Here is a 22340-nt window from a genome sequence, read left to right as displayed (position 1 = left end):
CACAGTTGAATGCTTTTGCTTACTCAATAAAACACAGGTAAACATTTTTCCTGTATTCTTTGTTTTCAGCCAAGATCCGTCTGACATCAGCAATGATATCTCTAATTCCATGTCCTCTTCTGAATCTGGCTTGAATTTCTGGCAGTTCCCTATGTACCACTACAATAGTTTTGCTTTAATTTTTTATTGTGACATGGGTGAAAATTTACAGAGAAAATTCATTTTCCATACAGCAGTTCACATCACTTTGTCTCATGACATTGACTGCAATTTCCCATAATGCAACAGTTCTCTTCCCACCTCCTCATCATAGCTACCTCTTCCCTGTGTCCTTCCCTCTCATGCACTCCTGCCTCCCAAGCTGTCTCCCAGTGCACACACAGCCCTTTTATTCTCCCATGATTGATCTCTCCAAGGAGTGTATCTAAATGCCTGTCTTTTATTTGGCTGGAAGCCACAGGAGTCGGTTCAATTCCAGACCTGAGGGGCAGCTAGGGGCCATAGTCTCAGGGATTTCACTGACTCTATTAGACCAGCAAACTTGGTCCCCCCCCCCCTTTTCTTATGATTTTGAGTTTTGTTCCATATTTTCTCCCACTCTATCCAGGAACTCCTACATAGATCCCCCTCTGAGTGGTTGACAGTGATAGCTGGGCACCATCTAGTTCTTCTGGTCTCATAGTCCTATAGTTTGTGGATCACATGGTGTATCAGTCCCCTGGACTAATTGTTTTCATGCATTTTGGTTTTCTTCATTCTTCTTTGCTCTTCTTCATTCTTCTTTGCTCTGGATGAGGAGAGACCCATCATTGCATCTAGATGGCTGCTTGCAGTCTTTTAAGATTACAGTTGCTACTCACCAAAGTAGGATGTAGAACAATGTTTTTGTGTAGTATATTATGCCAATTGAGCTTTATGTCCTCTGCGACCATAGTCCCAAGCCCACAGGTTCAACTACTTGCTCCCTCCAGGTTGGCTGTGACCAAAAAGTGACTACGACCTTGTCCCTTGTCAGCTCTACTATATACCTGGGAATTCTTACAAAACATACAAATACACTTGTAGAAACATTGTCTGCCAACCCTATACATGATCTTGGGCACACTTCTCCCTACATAGACATGCAGAATAGTTCAGCCTGTCCATCCATCTATCCACCCATATATTCATGTTTGCCTTCACTGACAACTGTACTGTATGTGCAAAAGGGTTCCCATGCACCTCTCTTTGTCTTCCTCTTCCTCAATGTCACTGTGTTAATCACTTATATTTGGTACATTGCCCTTCTCTTCACCCAAATCAATGCTTGTCTCTACCTATGTAACAGTATTCTCTCCCTTCTCCTCCCACCCCTGATAACCAACAAAGAAAATGTCCTTCCATATATAAACCTTTACTTGATTTTTTATAATAATGGACAGATACAATATTTGTCCTTCTGTGATTGACTTATTTCACTCAGCATAATGTCCTCTAAGTTCATCCACATTATGCCATGTTTTGCAGATTCTACGTCATTCTTTAGGGTAGCATAGTATTCCATTGTGTGTATGTACCACAATTTGGATATCCATTTTTCTGTTGTTGGGCACCTAAGTTGTTTCCATCTTTTTGCTATTATAAATAGTGTGTGATGAACATGGGTGCACTGCAATAGTTTTTAATTACCTTCAGCAAAATTTTACTTTCATGTGATGTTAATAATATTGCTCACTAATTTCCACATCCCAGTGATTAACCTTTCTTTGGAATGAGCACACATATGTACCACTCCCAGTCAGTTAGTCAGGCGTCTGTCTTCCAAATTTCTTGGCATAAATGAGTGAGTGCTTCTAATATTGCATCCATTTGTTGAAACATTTCAGTGGGTATTTTGTCAATTCCTTGTTTTCACCCCTTCCTTCAGTGCAGCTTGGACTCCTTCCTTCAGTAGCATTGGTTCTTGTCATATGCTACCTCCTGAAATGGTTGAACATCAATCAATTCTTTTTGGTACAGTCACTCTGTGTATTCCTTCCATCTTCTTTTCATGCTTCATGCATCATTTAATCTTTTGCCCATAGAATCCTTCAATATTACAACTCAAGGCTTCAATTTTTTCTTCAGTTCTTTCAGCTTGAGAAAGGCTATTTTCTTCCCTTTTGCATATTTCATTATAATACTTTATTTGGACTTCTTTAGACACCCTTTCAAATCTTTTGTTCAGATCTTTACTTTATCATGTCTTCTGTTTGTTTTAACTACTCTCTGTTCCAGAGCAAGTTTCAGGGTCTCTTCTGACATCCATTTGGTCTTTTCTTCATTTCCTGTTTTTTTAATGATGTTTTTCTTTCTTCATGTATGATGCTCCTGATGTAATCCCACAACTCATCCAGTCTTCAGTCATTGGTGTTTGCAATGGTTGAAGTTCTATATCAACATGGCTAGATGATGATTCTAAGTGGTCTGAGAAGTTGTTATGTAGTCATCTGCCATGGCGAAATCTTATGTAATGTAATCACTTCCATGATGAGATAGGTTATGAACAGCCGATCAGTTGAAAGGGAGTTTCCTCAGGGATGTGGATATATATATGGATGTCCTGGGAAAATTCTCTTGCTTTCTTCTGGGTCTGGATCCTGAATCTAGCTCATCATCATCCAGCTCCTGGAGCTGACCCAGTGGACTACTCTTGGAATTGTTACCTTCACAACTTGTGAGCCAACAGTTTGTCATTTTATTTGCTGATCTTGGATTCATCATTCTCTGAGCCAGCAGGCTGCTTTGCTAATTGCCGATTTTGTGTTCATCAGCCCCTACAGTTGTGTGTTAGGAGAAGCCTCCAGCTTCATGTTTGACCAACAAGTTTGGTAAGTTTAGGACTTGCCAGCCCCTACAACTGTGTGAGCCATTTCCCTGAGATAAATTTCTCTCTCTCTCTCTCTCTCTTTCTCTCTCTATCTATATAAATATATACATATATATGTAAATACATATGTGTGTATATGTATGTATGTATGTATGTTTAAGCTTCACATGTTTTGTTTCTCTAGAGAACTCAGTCTATGACAATATTTAATATGTCAAGTTTATACTTCAATATTGTTACAGTGTGGGGATTGCAGTAAATGCCACAAAAGAGAATGTGTATGGATTGCTGCATGGAAACTCAATTTGCTTTGTAAAATTTCACCGAAATCACACACACACACACACACACACAGAGAGAGATTAGCTAAGAAGCTTAGGAAAGAGTATATTAATGATGGTGGAATAATAAAGGATAGCAGGAATCGCTGTACAGCTTGAAGAATGTCACTGAATTTTACATGTAGAAATTGTTGAATGGGTATGTTTTTGGCTTTGTACATTTTCACAAAAAAGAAAAAGGAAAAAGAATTTTGAAAATGTATTGGGAGATTGGGTTAAGGTATCTTCAAGAAGAAATATCAAAGAAAAATGACTGGAATGAGGAAGAACTCATTCTTGCCAACTGTCTTAGTGCTCTAGTGCTGCTATAACAGAAATACCACAAGTAGATGGCTTTAACCAGCAAGATTTGTTCTATTAAAATTTAGGAGGCTGAAAGTATGAATCCAGAGTGCTGGCTCTAGAGACTGGGTGAAGGCCCCTCAACCTGGGGCTTCAGCTCTGCCTCTTGTTTCAAGGCTCACTGAAGCTGGAGGCATCTCCTAACTCACACAGCTACTTGCTGCTGAGGCTGATGAACCCAAGGTCAGCAGGTAAAATGACATAAAATGGCACAATCCCAAGATCAGCAGAAAACACAGCAGGCCATTGGTTCAAGTTGAAGAACAATCCCAAGATTGGCAGACAATACAATACTTATTTTTTTAAAAACTTGAAATTATGAATTCATTCTGTCTCTTTTAAAATGTACAGAAATCTTTTTAAAAGCTAAGCAAGATTTTTTACCAGCTTTACAACACATAGATGTATCATCAAGGACCTGGATGCCATCCTTTTGAAATTCAATCATCAAAGAAGATAACACCTCTGTCTCCTGGAGTCTGTGGGAAGGTAGGAACCTAACTTATAAGGGCATCCTCTCCCAAGTTATAAAACCCTCCTCTGGCTTAAAGATATGAAAAGTTTATTTTTCCTATTGCAGAAAGATAGTTAAGGATCACAGTGGCTACACCAATTACTAGATAAATTTAAGATACACTATAAGTAAAAAAAAAAAAAATAGTGCTTTTAATTCTTCTTACTTGAGGACTAACTATGTATGAACTGAGTTGCATCTTCTTGGCTAGAAAAATGGTCAGATTCCTTTCTGTCTTTGTGATTTTTTTAGTGAATTGCCTGTGATGCATCACATTCTGGTTTAGTGCTTATTCAATAATAAAATTGTTCTCATTCTCTTCTACTTTTGTGGAGAGGTTTTCTGGTCAGGAACAAATTTTGTTTTCTGTTATAATTTCCCCAAACACAGCCATCTAATGGGATGGAACCATTATAGGCTGCAAAATCTTCCTGTACAAATGAAAATAGAGACTAAAAAGAGGAATTTTTATTTCTCTAAGTAATTCCTTTAACATCAACAAATTCAAATAACACAACCTGGACAGACAGTTTTTTCTTTCTTTCTTTTCTTTTTTTTAAAGTTGTGATTTGGGTGAAAGTTAACAGACTAAATTTGTTTTCTATTGAACAGGTTTTACAAATTTTATTTTGTGACAATGATTGCAATCCCCACAATGTAACAGCTCTCTTCCCAACTGTGCCCTATGGTTATCTTTTCCTTGTGTCCTTCTTTCCTATGCATTCCTGCCCCCTGAGCTATCTCCTTGTACAAATACTGCCCTTCTGATCTCCCTTGGTTTATTGTACTACAGAGTGTACATACCTGGTGTAATTATCACTTTGTAGGCCTGCCTACTGTTTGGCTGGAAGCCACAGGAGTGAGTTCAATTCCAGACCGAATGGGTGACTAGTGCTCATGGACTTAGAGGTTTTACCAGTCTCTACCAGACCAGGAAGGCTGCTATTTTGTATGATTTTGAGCTTTGCTCCATATTTTTATCCCACTCTATCCAGGACCTCCAATTTTGATCCCTTTCTGAGTGGTTGGCAATAGCAGCTGGACACCATCTAGTTCTTTTGGTCTCAGGGTCATGAGGCTGACTGGGCAGGCAGTTCTTAACTGCCTGGAGACTCACTTTTTCTTCTCTAAAATGAATGAGTAGAAGCTCCTCCTCACTCCCCCTTATAGGACACCAGGCAGATTAAGAACATAGGGACAAGTCTCCAAAGCCGTTTGAAATGACTGAAGAACCCATAAAGTAAATTCTTATTAATTATACTTAAGTTGTTCTGTGAGGTATAATGTAAATAAATTCTGCTACGCTTAACTAAAAAAAAATGTTGGATGTGAAATGAGAATGCCCTTTCTTTCTGGTTCTGAATTAGAAGCTGTATGGAGGCCAAAACAAGTTTCTCTGAACTTCTTATGAGGAGCTCTCTGACTAGATGAACATAGAGGTCATAGGGACTGTGCAGTGTTACTGTTGAAAGGGGCTGGGCTGGACAGGCCCATGGGATTCTGATTTGAGTCCTGAAGATTTATGGAGAGTTCCTAGAGGCAAATACAACTCCTTCTAGGATTTCTACTAGGACAGTGGCTTCCAAATTTTTGAACCTAAACTCATAATAAGACATACATTTTTCACTGAAAGAAAAGTTGCATGAAGCAATACTACCTTTCATACATGTGTTATTTCTAGTTTCAATGTTATCCTACTCTAGTTTGTGTGTGTGTGTGTGTGAGTGTCTGTGTGTGTGTTGAATGCTTGTTATCATGGACAGGGGCTTAAGGCATTTGACTGTTAACTAGAAGGCTGGTGGTTCAAACCCAGCAGCTACTCCTTGGAAGGAAGACTTGGCAATCTACTTTGTTAGAGATACTGCCTTGGAAACCCAAAGTGAGGTTGCTATGAGTTGGAACCGACTTAACATCAGTAAGTTTGGTTTTTTGGTTTTTATTATGGATACTTATTAGACATAGAAGCTCTGGTAGCATAGTGCCTAAGGCACTTGACTGCTAACCAGGAGGCTAGTGGTTCAAACCCACCAGCCACTCCTTGGAAGGAAGGTTGGGCAATCCTACTTCCATAGTGATAACTGCCTCGGAAACCCAAGGAGGGATCACTAGGAGTCGGGGCCGACTCGATGGCAAATAACAATAACAACAACATTAGACATAACAAAAAATCTTTCAGGATTGGATTTCTGGGTTTGAAGGATTAGAAACATAGTTTCATGTGACATCTCTGTCAGTTGGTATAACATAGGTCATAAAATTATATTCTGCTATGAGTAGTGTTTGGGTTCTTAAAATCTTGTGAGCAGACATCTAACATGCAACAAAAGTTGGCCTCTACTTGTCTGGAGCGAAAGAGAAAGAAACTAAAGACTCAGTGAATAAACTAGTCTGCAAGACAGATAATCTACTTGAATCATCGCTTCATCTATCCTGAGACCAGAAGAACTAGATGGTGCCTGGCTATGACTAATGGCTATTCTAATCAGGGCCATAATAGGTGGATCTGACAGATGGGAGAAAAATATGGAACAGAAACTCAAATTCCTTAAAAAAAAATAAAATAAAATCAGACCTATTGGACTGGTAGACTGGTTGAGATTGGAGGACTCCCTTCAACAATTGCCATTAAATACTCTTCAAATCTTGAACCAAAATTAACCCCTGAGGTCCACCTTATATCTAAATAACAAACTGGCTCAAAAAAATACTGAATGTTACCCATAAGTACTGTTCTCTTTTAAAAATTCATCTGTATGAGAAGAAATAGTAAACAACTACTTTAAAACAAAGATGAGAATGTAAGGGGGCAGTGAAAATAGATTAATGGAAATGGAACAATCAGAATGGACATATTGAAAATGTTCACACATTGTGAAGAATGTAACCAATGTCACTGAACAATTTGTATAGAAATTGTTGAATGGTAATTTAAACTGCTATGTAAACATTCACCAGAAACAAAATAAAATTTTAATTAAAAAAAAAATGGCAGTTAATTGTTACTGTTGAGTTGACTATGACTCGTGGCAACCCCATGTGTGTCAGAGTAGAACTGTTCATCATGTGGTTTTCAATGCCTGCTTTTTTGGGAATAGATTGCCAGGCCTTTCTTCTGAGGCACCTCCAAGTGGACCCTGAACGCTGAACGTTTTGGTTAGCAGCTGAGTGCATTAACTGAACCACCGAGTAACTCCTAATGCTTGTTGCCAACCATTAAATTGATTTAAAGCTACAACCTGCAAGTTAACATTTATATACTCTATTTTGAGTCAAATTTTGTAATAAGAATGTATTACCACATATTTTTGAAATAACACACTCATGTAACTTGCCCACATATATAATGCATGGCATAGCTTGCTTATGAAAATAACAAAGTGGGGTTACGTGGTTGGGGAAAAAAAGTATAATGTGCATGTTATTTGCACAGTACTTTTGTTATTTAAAAAAAAAAACTTTAAACTTAGGAGATAGTTAAGAGACTTAGGGTTCTTTTGCCCACCCAACATTGTACATATGGCCAAGGGCATTTTTACGTAAACTCAAAAGCATGGGCTGGCCAACTGACTGGAAGAGATCCATATTTGTACTCATTCCAAAGAAAGGAAATCTCACTCAGTGTGGAAATTATCTAACAATATCAATATCACAAGCAAGAAAAATATTGCTGGAGATAATTAAAAAATGGTTGCAGCAATATATTGACAGAGAACTTCCAGAAATGCAAGCTGGATTCAGAAGGGGATGTGGAGTGATGTCTAGCTGATGTTAGATGGATTTTGGCTCAAAGAAAGAATACCAGAAAGATGTTTACTTGTGTTTTATTGACTATGCAAAGGCATTTGATTGTGTGTAACAAACTGCAGATAACATTGAGAAGAACAGGAATTCCAGAAAACTTAATTGTACTCATGAAGAACCTGTACATAGATTAGGAGGCTATCATTAGAACAGAATAAGGGGATACTGCATAGTATAAAATCAGGAAGGGAATGCATCAGGGTTGTATCATTTCACCATACTTATTCAATCTGTATGCTGAGCAAATAATCCAAGAAGCTGTGCTATATGAAAAAGAATGTGTCATCAGGAATGGAGGAAGACTCATTAAAAACCTGAGATACACAGATGACACAACTTTGCTTGCTGAACGTGAGGGTGACTTGGAACACTTACTGATGAAGATTAAAGACTATATTCTGCAATATGGATTACACCTCAATATAAAGAAAACAAAAATCCTCACAACTAGGCTATAAGCAGCATCATGATAAATGGAGAAAAGATTGAAGTTGTCAAAGACTTCATATTACTCGGTTCTGCAATCAATGCCAATGGAAGCAGAGTTAAGGCATCAAAAGATATATTGCATTGGGCAAATCTGTTGCAAAAGACCTCTTTCAAGCACTGAAGAGCAAAGATTAAGATGCACCTAACCCAAGCCATGGTATTTCCAGTCACCTCATATGTATATGAGAGCTAGACAATGAATAAGGAAGATCGAAGAAGAGTTGATGGTTTTGAGTTGTGGTGTTGGCAAAGAATGTTGAAAGTACTGGGATCATTCTCTGGAGAAAGATGTCATGCTTGGTAAAGTGAATGGTCAACGAAAGAGAGGAAGGCCCTCAACAAGATGGATTGACATGGTGGCTGCTGTGATGGGCTCAGGTATAGTAGAGATCGTGAGGACACAGGATTGGGCAGTGTCTCATTCTGTTGTCCATAAAGTTGCTATGAGTCGGAGACAACCCGAGGGCACAAAACAACAACAACATGGGCTGGCAGGAGTTATGTATCAATCTCATTTGGCCACTTGCTCCTTGGGCCATTCTTAGAGGCTATACACCCTCTACCCCCACCCTCAGGCCTCAGTGCTACCTATTTATCACATCAGAGTGCAAGTGTCAAGGAAGCTGGTCGATATGCCCTGAAAAGGTTCTGAACACTGGTGTTAGATTCCTGACTGCTGTCATGCCCTATGCTGTCACTTGCCTCTTATTTAGAGGATGCTGCTCATCCACCCTTGGGAAAGGTCCATTGTGGCTCTGGAGTCATATACCTGGCATCTGTCCTGGCACAGACTTTGGCCCCTGTCCTTGAGCTCCTATTCCTGGCCAGAGCATGCAGCTCCCTGCCATTAAGGCCCTGCAGAAAGTCCTAGAAGAGGCAAAGGCAGGACAACCTCTTAGTTATGAAAATTGTTCACTTCAGAAAGACCTACTTGGCTCAGGCAATTCTCAGAAGGGGAATAAAGGCTTCCTACAGAGCTGTAGAAGATATGCTGGGGCTGAGTGGTAGCTTCATTCTCTGGGACTCAGTGGCTGACTTAGACCCCCTGAACCTGCTGGTTAAGGCCTTTGTAGGAGACCAGCGTGTCACTCCTGTGCTTGCTAAGATGGGCCACCACATGCAGGATCTAGCCCTCCAGCTTGTCATAAAGGTTGTGGAAGCTAAAATACTCCAGAGTCTTCACTGTGAGAAGCTCCCCTGCAGAAGGAGGAGCAGAAGTCTTGGAGGGTGACTTAGAAGCAGGATCAGAGCCCCGAGGAGGCCTTGGGTCTAGGCAGCAGGCACAGGTGGACCAAACAGCTCCATCCTCCTCCCAATCCAGGTTGTCCAGGAAAGAAAGGATAAAGCCTCCCTACTGAGGGCTATACATAGCTTTGCTATGAGGCAGAGACTGCACCTAACAACAACAACAAACAACTGAGGGCATAAATTTGCTCAGGACTGAGAAAGAAGTGGCTGCTTGCCCCCTGAGGGACAGAAGGATGGGGCTGGGTAGGCACAACAAGACACAGGAGAGGGCTTTAGAGGTGGGAAGTAGCGATGGCAGTAGAGGGGATTTCGTCTAGGTGGGTCTGTCTGTCCTTAATGTCATTCAGCTACAAACTGAAAAGGCTGGGGATGACTTCTTCACCTTCTTCTCTAAGAAGATGCAGTGAAGTGATTTTTTCAGTGAAGATGCATTGCTTAATATGGCCCTTCTAACCATGTTGTTGTTGTTGTTAGGTGTTGACAAGTCAATTCCACATGATAATGAGGGGTATCATTGCAGATACCAGATGGCTCTTGGCTCAAAGCAAAGATTATCAGAAAGATGTTTACTTGTGTTTTATTGATTATGCAAAAACATTCTATTGTGTGGATCATAACAAATTATGGATAACATTGAGAAGAGTGGGATAATACATATAATAGATACAATAGATAAACGTTAGAGATCGCATGATAGAATTTTGCAAGACCAATGACTTATTCATTGCAAATATGTTTTTTCAACAACACAAACGGCAGTTATACATGTGAACTTCACCAGATGGAGTACTCAGGAATCAGATTGACTACATCTGTGGCAAGAGGCAATGAAGATGCCCAATATCTTCAGCCAAAACAAGGCCAGGAGCTGATTGTGAAACTGATCATCAACTGCTCATTTGCAAGTTGAAGTTGAAGACAATTAAAACAAGTCCACAAAAGCCAAAATATGACCTTGATTATATTCCTCCCAAATTTAGAGACCATTTTTATTTTTAATTGTTATTTGGGTGAAAGTTTACAAAGCAAATTCACTTTCCATACAGCAGTTCACATACACTTGGTCTCATGACATTGGCTACAACTTACCACAATGCAACAGCTCCCTTCCCACTTCCTCCCCACAGTTACCTCTTTCCTGTTTCCTTCCCTCCATGCACTCCTGCCCCCTGAGTTATGTTCCTGTGCATACACAACCCTTCTATTCTCCCATGATTGTTCTCTCCAAGGAGTGTATCCACCTAGTGTCCATGTTCACCTCATATGCCTATCTTTTATTTATCTGGAAGCCACAGGTGTGGGCTCAATTCCAGACCTGAAGGGCAGCTAGGAGCCATAGTCTCTGGTTCCATCAGGCTCTATCAGACCAGCAAACCTGTTCTCTCTCTTTTTTTTCCCCCAAATGATTTTGAGTTGTGTTCCACATTGTTCTCCCACTCTCTCCAAGATTTCCTACATAGATCCCCTCTGAGTGGTTGACAGTGGTAGCTGGGCAGCATCTAGTTCTTCTGGTCTCATAGTCGTATAGGTAGAGGATTGCATGGTGTACCAGCCACTTGGACTAATTTTTTCCATGAATCTTTGGTTTTTTTCATTCTTCTTTGCTCTAGATGAGGAGATACCCATTGTTGAATCTAGATGGCTACTTGCAAGCTCTTAAGGTCCCAGTTGCTATGAATTTAGAGACCATTTAAAGAATAGAATTGAAGCATTGAACACCAATGACCCAAAACCAGAGGAATTGTGGGATAATATCAAGAATATCACTCATGAAGAAAGCAAAAGGTCATTCAAAAGACAGGAAAGGAAGAAAAGACAAAATGGATGTCAGAAGAGACTCTGAAACTTGCCCGTGAATGGAGAGTAGCTAAAGAAAATGGAAGAAATTACAAGATAAAAGAGCTAAACAGAAGATTTCAAAAATCAGCTTAAGAAGACAAAGTCAGTTATAATAATGAAATGTGCAAAGACATTGAGTTGGAAAGCCCAAAGGGAAGAACACCCTCAGCATTTCTCAAGCTGAAAGAACTGAAGAGCAAATTTAGGCCTTGAGTCACAATATTGAAAGATTCTATGGGGAATATATTGAATCATGCAGGAAACATCAAAAGAAGATGGAAGGAATACACAGAGTCACTGTACCAAAAAGAATTGGTTGATATTCATCCATTTCAGGAGGTGGCATATGATCAAGATCCAATGGTCCTGAAGGAAGAAGTCAAAACTGGACTGAGGGAAGTGACAAAAAACAAGGCTCCAGGATGTGATGGGATACTCACTGAGATGTTTCAACAAATGGATGTCACACTAGGGGGACTCACTTAGCTATGCCAAGGGATTTGGAAGACAACTACCTGGCCAAGTGTCTGAAAGAGATCCATATTTGTATCCATTCCAAAGAAAGGTGATCCCACACAGAATATGGAAATTATCAAAATATATCATTAATATTATGCTCAAGTAAAATCTTACTGAAGATAATTCAAAAACGGTTGCAGCAGTATATTGACAGAGAACTTCCAGAGGTGCAAGCTGGATTCAGAAGAGGATATGGAATGAGGGGTATCATTGCTGATATCAGATGGCTCTTGGCTCAAAGCAAAGAATACCAGAAAGATGTTTACTTGTGTTTTATTGATTATGAAAAACATTTGATTGTGTGGATCATAACAAATTATGGATAATATTGAGAAGAGTGGGAATTCCAGAACACTTAATTGTGCTCACGAGGAACTTGTACATAGACCAGGAAGCTGTCATTCAAACAGAACAAGGAGACACTGCGTGGTTTAAAATCAAGAAGGGAGTGAGTCAGAGTTGTCCTATTTCACCATAGTTGTTCAATCTGTATGCTGAACAAATAATCCAAGAAGCTGAACTATATGAAGAAGAGCGTGGCATCAACATTAGAGGAAGACTCATTAACAACTTGCATTTTGCAGAGGACACAACTTTGCTCACTGAAAGTGAAGATGACTTGAAACTCTTACTGATGAAGATTAAAGACTACAGTCTGCAGTATGGATTATACCCCAATATAAAGAAAACAAAAATCCTCACAATGGGGCCAATAAGCAGCATCATGATAAATGGAGAAAAGATTGTCAAAGACTTCATATTACTTGATTCTACAATCAATACCAATGGAAGCAGCAGTCAAGATATCAGATGTCTTATAGCATTGGGCAAATCTGCTGCAAAGGACCTCTTTCAAGTGCTAAATTAGAGCAAAGATGTTTCCTTGAAGACTAAGGTACACTTGACACAAGCCATGGTATTTTCAATCACCTCATATGCATGTGAGAGCTGGACAATGAAAAAGTAACACCGAAGAAGAGTCGATGTTTTTGAGTTGTGGTGTTGTTGAAAAATGCTGAAAGTACCATCTGTCTTGGTGGGCTCATAGCGCTAAAAGAACTAACAAATTGGTCTTGGAAGAAGTGCAGCCAGAATGCTCCTTGGAAGCGAGAATGGCCAGACTTGGTCTTCCCTACTTTGGTCATGTTGTCAGAAGAGACCATTCCCTGGAGAAGGATATCATGCTTGGCAAAGTGGAAGGACAATGAGATAGGGAAAAGCCCTCAATGAGATGGGTTGACACAGTGGCTGCAACAATGGGCTCATGTATAGCAAAGATCATGGGGCTAGCACAGGACCAGGTGTTGTTTCGTTCTGTTGTACAAGTGGTTGCTATGAGTCAGAGACAACTCGATATCACCTAACAACAACATGTATAACAGAATAAAACACTGCCTATCCTGCGCCATCCTCACAATCCTTGTTATTCTTATGCCCATTGTTGTAGCCACTGTGTCAATCCATCTCACTGAGGGCCTTCCTCTTTTTCTCTGATGCTCCACTTTATGAATCATGATATCCTTCTCCAGGGACTGGTCCCTTCTAACCATAAGGCAAAGTAGGTGAGTCTGGCCATTCTCACATGTAAGGAATGTTCTGGCTGCACTTCTTCCAGGTTACATTCATTCCTCTGGCCTTTCATGGCATTTTCATTGCTAACAACTGCAATTCAAATGCATCAGTTCTTCTTTGGTCTTTGTAGTAGTTAAGGTTGTGTGTCAACTTGGCTGGGTCTGGTTGAGTGGCTGGGCAGCTGGAGGTAGTTATTCCCTGTGATGAGACTGGTAATCAACTCCATGGTGGGATCTATTACAAGCAGCTGAGTAGGTGTTTTAGTGATGTGGTCTGCTTTTCATATATAGCAGCTTTGGGAATGGTCTCTAGCTTATGGCACACTTGAACCCTGCATATAGCTGAGTCATTGCTCAGTAGCCTGCCATGCTCTGCTGATCTTGAAACTTTTAATGGACTTGAATTAAAGGCCTGCCGTGGTTTGGTAATATCGAGACTGTGCCTTGTTACTTGTTGACCTTGGGTTTGTCAGTCTCAGCAGCCAGCAGCTGAGGGAAGAAAAACCTCCAGCTTCAGTGGGCTGGGAGCAGGAGGCAAAGCTGAAGCCCAAGGTTGAGGGCTTTCACCTAGCCCTTAGAGCCTGACACTTTGAACTTGGACTTAAAGCCTCCAAACTGTAAAGCCATCTATTTTGTGAATTCTTCTGTCAGAGCAGCACAGAGGAAACCAACACAGTCTCATTTATTGTCCAGCTTTCACATGCATATTAGGCAATTAAAAATACCATGGCTTGGGTTAGGCACATCTTAGTCTTGAAAGTGACATCTTTGCTCTTCAACACTTTAAAGAGGTCTTTGGCAGCACATTTGTCCAGTGCAATATGACATGTAATTTCTTGACTGCTGCTTCCATGGGTGTTGATTGTGGATCCAAGAAAAATGAAATCTTTGACAACTTCAATCTTTTCTCCATTTGTCATGGTGTTGCTTACTGGACCAGTTGTGAGATTTTTCATTTTCTTTATGTTGAGGTGTAATCCATACTTAAGACCATAGTCATCAATCTTCATCAGTAAGTTGTTCAAATCATCTTCATTTGCAGAAGCAAGGTTGTGTCATCTCCATATCACAGGTTGATAATTAGTCTTCCTCCAATCCTGATGTCGTGTTCTTCATATAGTCCAGCTTCTTGGATTATTTGCTCAGCATACAGATTGAATAAGTACAATGAAAGGATACAACCCTGATGTATACCCGTCCTGATTTTAAACAATGAATTATTCCCTTGTTTGTTCAAACAAGAGCCTTGTGGTCTATGTATAGGTCCCTCATGAACATAATTAAGTGTTCTGGAATTCCCATTCTTTGTAATGTTACCCATAATTTGTTATGATCTACACAGCCCAATGCCTTTGCATAATCAATAAAACAAAGGTAAACATCTTTCTGATATTCTTTGCTTTAAGCTAAGATCTGTATGATATCCTTCATTCCATGTCCTGTTCTGAATCCAGCTTACATTTTGGGAAGTTCCCTGTCAATACACAGCTACAATGGTTTTTTAATTACCTTCAGCAAAATTTTACTTTTGCTCAGTATGAACAGTATTATTCGATAATTTCCACATTCTGTTGGATTACCTTTCTTTGAAACAGGCACAAATATCAATCTCTTCCAGTAAGTTGGCTAAATAGCTTCCTTCCAAATTTCCTGGCAATGAATTAGTAATAATAATTAGTAATGAATAGTAAGTTCCTCCAGAGTTGCTTTTGTTTGTTGAAACATGTCAGTGAATATTCTGCCAATTCCTGGACCCTTCTTTTTCACCAATTCCTTCAATACAGCTTTGACTTCTTCCTTCAATATCATTGGCTCTTGATCATATAGTACCTCCTGAAATAGATGAACATCAACTAACTTTTTTTGGACAGTGACTTTGTATATTCCTTCCATCTTCTTTGGATGCTTAATGCATTTTTTTTTTTATATTATGCCCATTGTTGTTGTTGTTGTTAAGTGCCGTCGAGTCGTTTCCGACTCATAGCGACCCCATGCACAGCAGAACGAAACACTGCCCGATCCCGCACCAGCCCCACAATCCCTGCTATACTCGAGCCCATCATCGCAGCCACTGTATCAATCCATCTCGTTGAAGGCCTCCCCCTCTTTCGTCGACCCTCCACCCTACCAAGCATGACATCCTTCTCCAGGGAATGGTCCCTTCTTACAACATGACCAAAATAGGTGAGACGAAGTCTGGCCATTCTTGCTTCCAAGGAGCATTCTGGCTGCACTTCCTCCAGGACAGATCTGTTAGTTCTTTTAGCAGTCCATGGTACTTTCAGCATTCTTCGCCAGCACCACAACTCAAAAGCATCAACTCTTCTTCGGTCTTCCCTATTCATTGTCCAGCTCTCACATGCATACAAGGTGATTGGAAATATCATGGCTTGTGTCAGGCGCACCTTAGTCCTCAAGGAGATATCCTTGCTCCTCAGCACTTGAAACAGTTCCTTCGCAGTTGACTTTCCCAATGCTAAACGACGTCTAATGTCCTGACTGCTGCTTCCGTTGGCATCGATTGTAGAACCAAGCAATGTGAATTCCTTGACAACCTCAATCTTCTCTCCATTGATTGTGATGCTGCTCATTGGTCCAGTTGTGAGGATTTTTGTTTTCTTTATGTTGAGATGTAATCCATACTGCAGACTGTATTCTTCAACCTTCATCAGTAGGTGCCTTAAGTCATCCTCACTTTCAGCAAGCAAAGTTGTATCGTCTGCATATCTCAGGTTGTTAATGATTCTTCCTCCAATCCTGATACCACGTTTTTCTTCATATAGTCCAGCTTCTCGGATTATTTGCTCAGCATATAGATTGAATAAGTGTGGAGAAAGAATACAACCCTGACACACTCCCTTCTTGATTTTAAACCATGTAGTGTCCCCTTGTTCTGTTCGAACGACAGCCTCCTGGTCAAGGTACAGATTCCTCATGAGTACAATCAAGTGCTCAGGGATTCCCATTCTTCTCAATGTTATCCATAATTTGTCATGATCCACACAATCAAATGCCTTTGCATAGTCAATAAAACACAAGTAAACATCTTTCTGGTATTCTTTGCCTTGAGCCAAGATCCATCTGACAACAGCTATGATATCCCTTGTTCCCATTTCCTTGGCAGTGTGTAAGTTCTGTGAGACGTTAGAGCAAAATAAGGAACCTTAAGACAGGAAGGAGAGTATTGAGGGGAGGAGGAGGAGTTTATATTAGAAACGATTAAGTAGTACAGCAGTTTGGAAAAGTTGGACATTTGGGACATCTTTAACTTCCGCCTCAAAGGGCCCAGCCCTTTGCTGATCCTTCTAAAATAAATTATTCAAGCAAAAGCCATCCCAGATTGTTTCTCCTGCCCTCCACCTGAAACTCACCTCTATGTCCCATGTCTCTACACTTGTCCTTTGTTCTGCATCTGCCCTGCTACTGTGTGAGCTAGGTCTGGCTGGTGTCTTCTCCATGTTCCAGTGTCCCCAGTGGCCAGGACTGTGTGCTGCCAATGACAGGTGCTCAGTAGTTACTTGTTGGCCAAAGTGTCCCTTCAGCTTTTTTAGGCCAGGAAAGTGACGTCAGCTTATCTTAGGAAAGCAGGAGATTTTGGATGAGGGCAATTCCGTCAAAGATGTTTTCTATTCAACTGAGGCCAAATAGGGTTTCCCTCATATCCTAGAGTTACTTTCTTTTGTTGAGGGGACAACACCCCCTTAGCTTCTTCTCCTCAAACTCATTCTGCTGTGCCTGGGGGACATGTATGAGCAAGGCCAGTGTCTTTCCAACTGCTCTTTACACTGGAGCCTGGTCTTGAAGGAAAGAAGACTGGTGACCTACCCTCCTTTCCACAGCCCCATGGAAAGTGTGACACTGAGTGAGCATTCACTGCCAGTCTGTCACACTGCCCTACCAAGTCCTGATGGGGATATAGTACACAGGGTGAGAGGAAGCTTGCACCAAGCAGACAAAATGTAAGCAGAACTTCTCTCCGGGTCCACTGTGCAGGTGTGGATCCCATGAAAGATGGCTGGGCTTTCCTCACCTCTCATCTCCCACATGCCCTGGTGGGGCCTGTCACTGAGCCAACCTGGTCAGAAGGTGAGGGGTGTGAGACAGCCTTTTCAGAAGACAGGACAAAGACTTTCTGTCCCATCCAGATTGCCTCTGCCATCTACCCAAGGTACATATACCCCAGAGAGGAAGGGGTGTTCACCCCTAAGGAAAGCTTAGAAAGGAGAGTCACAAGACTCCTGTAACAGTGCCGTAGCTAAGGTCCTCCCATGGCCCACTCTTCTCCCCTCTCCTGAGCTTCCCATCAGTGAGCTTCCCTACCTCCCCAGTTTCCTCTCATGCTCCCATTCGTGGGGCCTGAACACAGCCTGCATTTCTGGGTAAAAGAGCTAGGGTCAACCCCCTACTTATTCAGCCCCTTCCTGTATCCACACTGTTCAGTCCCTCACAGAGCCCACTACCTTTGTCCACCCCAACAGTACAACATGAAGAGGAATGTGTATGTGGATGGGACCTTACTCAGCCTCTAGACTCTCCCTCTGTAGGAAAGTGCTTTTCTTCCTCTTTCAGAGCCACTAACCAAGGTAATAGGGTGACTCCGAACTCTCTGCAAAGGCAGTCAGAGATAGCACAGAGCCTGGGTTGGAGAACCAGGGTTCGAGAGCCAGGGGCTGGCCCTGAAAGTTGTGTGTCTGTGTGTGTGTGTGTGTGTGTGTGAGAGAGAGAGAGAGTGAGTGTGTGTGTGAGGGAGTGAGTGTGGGTGAATGTGTATAAGTGTGTGTGTGTGAGTGTGTGTATGAGAGTATGTGTGAGCATGCATGTGCAAATGAGTGAGAAAGAGTGTGTGTATCTGAGAATGTGTGTGTGGAGTGCATTGTGTGCATGGATGTATGTGTGAAAAAATGTGTGTGTGTATGGGAGAGAGTATGTGTGTAAGAGAGAATGAGTGCATGCATATATGTGTGTGAGGTGGTGTCTGAAAGGATGTGTGTGAAAGGGTTGTGTGAATGTGTCTGCACATGCATGGGTGGTGTGTGAGTGTGTGAGAGTGTTTGTATGTGTGAGAGTGTATGTGATAGAATGTGTGTGTGAAAGAGAGTACATGTGTGAGGAAGAGAGAGTGTTGTGTGTGTGTGTGATGTGAGGGGATGAATGAGGGCTGCTCCCTTCTTCCTTTTCTGGCTCAGCTTCTATCAAGAAAGGAGCTTGTTCTGCCCTTGTTGTTGTTGTTGTTGTTGTTGTTGTTATTTGCCTTAGGGAGTCCTGAATTATTATCAACAACTTCCTCTGGCGCCTGCAACTCTGAAATTGAGAGCAAATGAAAGCAACTGTTGAGCTACATGAAAACCAGCCAATAAAGATGTATTAAGCCTTGACCTGATCCCTTCTTATGTATTCTGGAGTGAGGCAGCTAGTCCAGGAAGGAAGACTACAAAGCAAGTGAAGGCTCAGACCTACACAGAGCCCCTCCCCATAGTCCTCTGCTCACAGCTTCTGCTTAGAGTTGGTGCAAAGTCTGTCATCCAGGGGCCAGGGTGGTGGTGAGGAAGGGGTATTTCCTCACAGATCCTCTTCTGCTGAGTCCCAAGGCTGAGAAGAGGAACTGGTAGAGTCAGATGAGCCATCCTGTGAGTTAATCCTCATTCCTGCCCCTCAGGTGGAAAAGGGCAAGATAACCATGAGTTGGAGAATTATCCCTGGGTTCCAGAGAGCTCTCTGTCAGGGCAGCTCAGGATCCAGGAGTCCTTGCCCCAAACCCAGTGATATACTCTGCCCACTATTTGCAATTGGATGACCTTAGGCAAATCACTCACATTTCCCCAAGGCCATCTCTTCCTCTATAAGATGGGAACTATAACTCCTGAAGCATCCAGCTGTAGATATGTTTGTGAAGATTTTATGCACAGCATGAAGTGTCCTATCAACTATGAGTGCTACATAAATTAAAAAGAAAAAAATATTTGCCCTGGAGTTGACTCCAATTCATGATGACCCCATGTGTGTCAGAGTAGAATTGTGTTCCACCGGATATTCAATGGTTGTTTTCTGGAAAGCAGATTGTCAGGACTTCCTTCCGAGACAACTCTGGGTGCACTTGAACCTTCAACCTTTCAGTTAGCAGTCAAACATTTGCACCAACCAGAGATTCCACTATAGAAATAGGAGCTGAGTTTTACTAAGCTTGTTTCCTGGAGTGTGTGCCTATGAATGTGATGTGACTGGAAGGCAGACAGAGCGGAAGAGGAAGCTTGTAACATATGGTACCTGAGCCCCAGGTAATGTCCTCTCTGGAATTTTCTCTTTCACCAGAGCCCCAAGGACTGAAGTCTTTGTAGAACTGGAGGCTGGAAAGAAGAACCAGCACACATGTGCAGACACACATGGGAGGGGCAGGGTCCACATGAGCTATGAGGTTAGCCCTGAACATCCAGGGTCAGCCCAGGAGAGGATCCTTCTCACCCCTCAGGACCAGGAGAGAGCCTTGACAACACCCAGGCTCAGCAGCATAATCAGACTTGCTACAGAAATGCCTGGGCCAGGACATGACAGAACCTGCTACAAAAGGACCTGGGCTGCAGCAGGGCTGGGCAGGGAGTGTGAGGGAAGAAGGGGTGCACTTGTCCCTGAGGAATACATGCTCAACACGCAAATGAGGCTACCTAAAGCTTCTCCACCAAGGCTGCCAGGCCTTCATGGGCAGGCGCAGGCCAGGGACGGACTCAGCATGAGTCCCAGGCTCTTCAGCAGTACTGTTGCCATGGCAACAGCCAGCAGCACTCCTGAAACATGGGCAATAGGGGCAGAGGTCATATGACTGCCCCTTAGCACCTCCCTCAGCCTGCTTGAGACCCAGGAGACCTGCCAGTTTACATGGCCTCATTATCCCTGACCTCTCTGTCCTGTTGCTTGTGGACAGTGAATGTCTCACAGTTCCCTATAAAACAATACTCATTTTTGCCTCTGGGGCTTTACAGATGTGGGGTGTCTACTAGGAAGGTCTTCTCCTCTCCTTTCCTCTGTATCCTTCCTTGTGAAGACACAGCTTCCCTCAGGAAATTCTGGTTAGCCCCTTCTGATATACCTCAGGCTTCAGGCTTGTTCTCCACCATAATGTACTGACTAGGCCAGACGAGGTGGCCATCATAGGTCTGTGCTCTCTCCACTTGCCTAGGGAAGTGTTTGTTTTTCTTTGGGGCTTAGCCTAGTGTTCACACAGATTGCTCAGGGCTAGTTGATTTTGGGAGCTCTGGTAGCGTAGTGCCTAAGGCACTTGACTGCTAACCAGAAGGCTAGAGGTTCAAACCCACCAGCCATTCCTCAGAAGGAAGATGGGGCAATCTACTTCCATAGTGATACTGCCTCAGAAACCCAAGGAGGAGGGGTCCCTATGAGTTCTTTTGACTCCAAGGCACATAACAGCAACAACAGTTGATTGCTTAGCAAGACAAAAGGGAATGAAGATAAGAAAAACCCAAGGAGTAGGCACTTCTAGGTTTCTCTCCAACCCTGACTCAGTTCTTTCAGGATCTCTGCTACTACTAGGGCAGCTCTCAGCTTGATGGTTTTGGAAGTGGGGCAAAAAGGAAGGGTAACACAAGTATCCACAGATAGAAGAAATTTACTTTTCCTTGCCTGGCAAATGAAGACCACCCTTTGGGACACAGGGCCCACCAAGCTGTGGCTGCCTGTGTGTGTATCTGCATTTTAAGGCTGTGTCTAGTCATGGTGGAAACAATACCTGGAGGCCCTCACATAGCATCTCTCCTCAGCTGGCCTCTCTGAGTATTGAGTCCAGGTAAGTATCTGTGAATACAGCCCAGTTTGGGTCCAGTTTTTGTGACTGATGCCTGAGGGTACTGCATGTGAGGGTGCTGGTACCTGAGGAGGGGTGCATGTGGGACAGGCAAAGGTCACAGGGAGCCCCTTTCTTCTTCATCAGCACCAAGATTATGCCCTCAGGCAGTTCATTGACTCAAAACACATGGGCAAATCTGTGGGGGCAAAGAACTCAGGAGAGAGCATGGGGGAGAGTTGGCCTCTACAGAAACTGTGTGACCCAGTAATGTATCCAGTACATCATTCCATCCATAGCTGGCCTGAACTGTGTGTGGTCTCCTCACCTCTCCCATGATCACTCTGTGTCCTCATGTCTACCTCCCAGGTTCAGCTCAGCTATGACTACTTGCAGAAAGGGTGAAACTTTCAACCCATGTGATGGAGGAGTCTCCTGAAGGCCCAGTGAAGGTTGCTTTTGAACAGATGCTGCTTCTGGTACATGGGGTAATGACTGGCCAAGTGATCTGGGAAATACACAGTTGGGTAGGTTCAGAGATCTCCACATTCTAGCCCTAGCCAAGCCAAATTCTAAGAAAGTCAGCATGCTGCCCTAGAAAATGAAAAGCACTGATAAAAGTTTTCAGTGAAAACTCAAAATGAATTATAGGTGTATTTAATAATTTTGGTGCCAAGATGAGAAACTTCTTCCCTAACATACTTCAGCCTACAGAAAGACCAAACAGTTACACCACTGGCAAGGTTCTGAGCAGGTGCCCCCGACTCTGATGTCTTTTATGGGTGAGCACAGTTAGGATGCCCTGACATTCTTGGAAGGGGATTTGTTTATCTTCATGCATACAACAGGCACTCCACACATGCTGTGGAATCCATGAGCGAGTGAGTGCTAAGTGAATGGATGGAACCTCTGGTAGCAGTACAAGCTGGCTTGGCTTAGCCATTCTATCTGCATAGGAGTTATTTTCACATGCACAAGTGTGATTTCTCCTTCCTGAGCCCTTTCCTAAAAGGAGGAGCTCCAACTTCATCTCCCC

The sequence above is a fragment of the Orycteropus afer genome, unplaced genomic scaffold, assembly GCF_000298275.1.
Source record: "Orycteropus afer afer isolate SDZICR_OR568_19922 unplaced genomic scaffold, OryAfe1.0 scaffold00561, whole genome shotgun sequence".
Taxonomy (NCBI): domain Eukaryota; kingdom Metazoa; phylum Chordata; class Mammalia; order Tubulidentata; family Orycteropodidae; genus Orycteropus; species Orycteropus afer.
Note: the sequence above shows the minus strand (reverse complement) of the source record.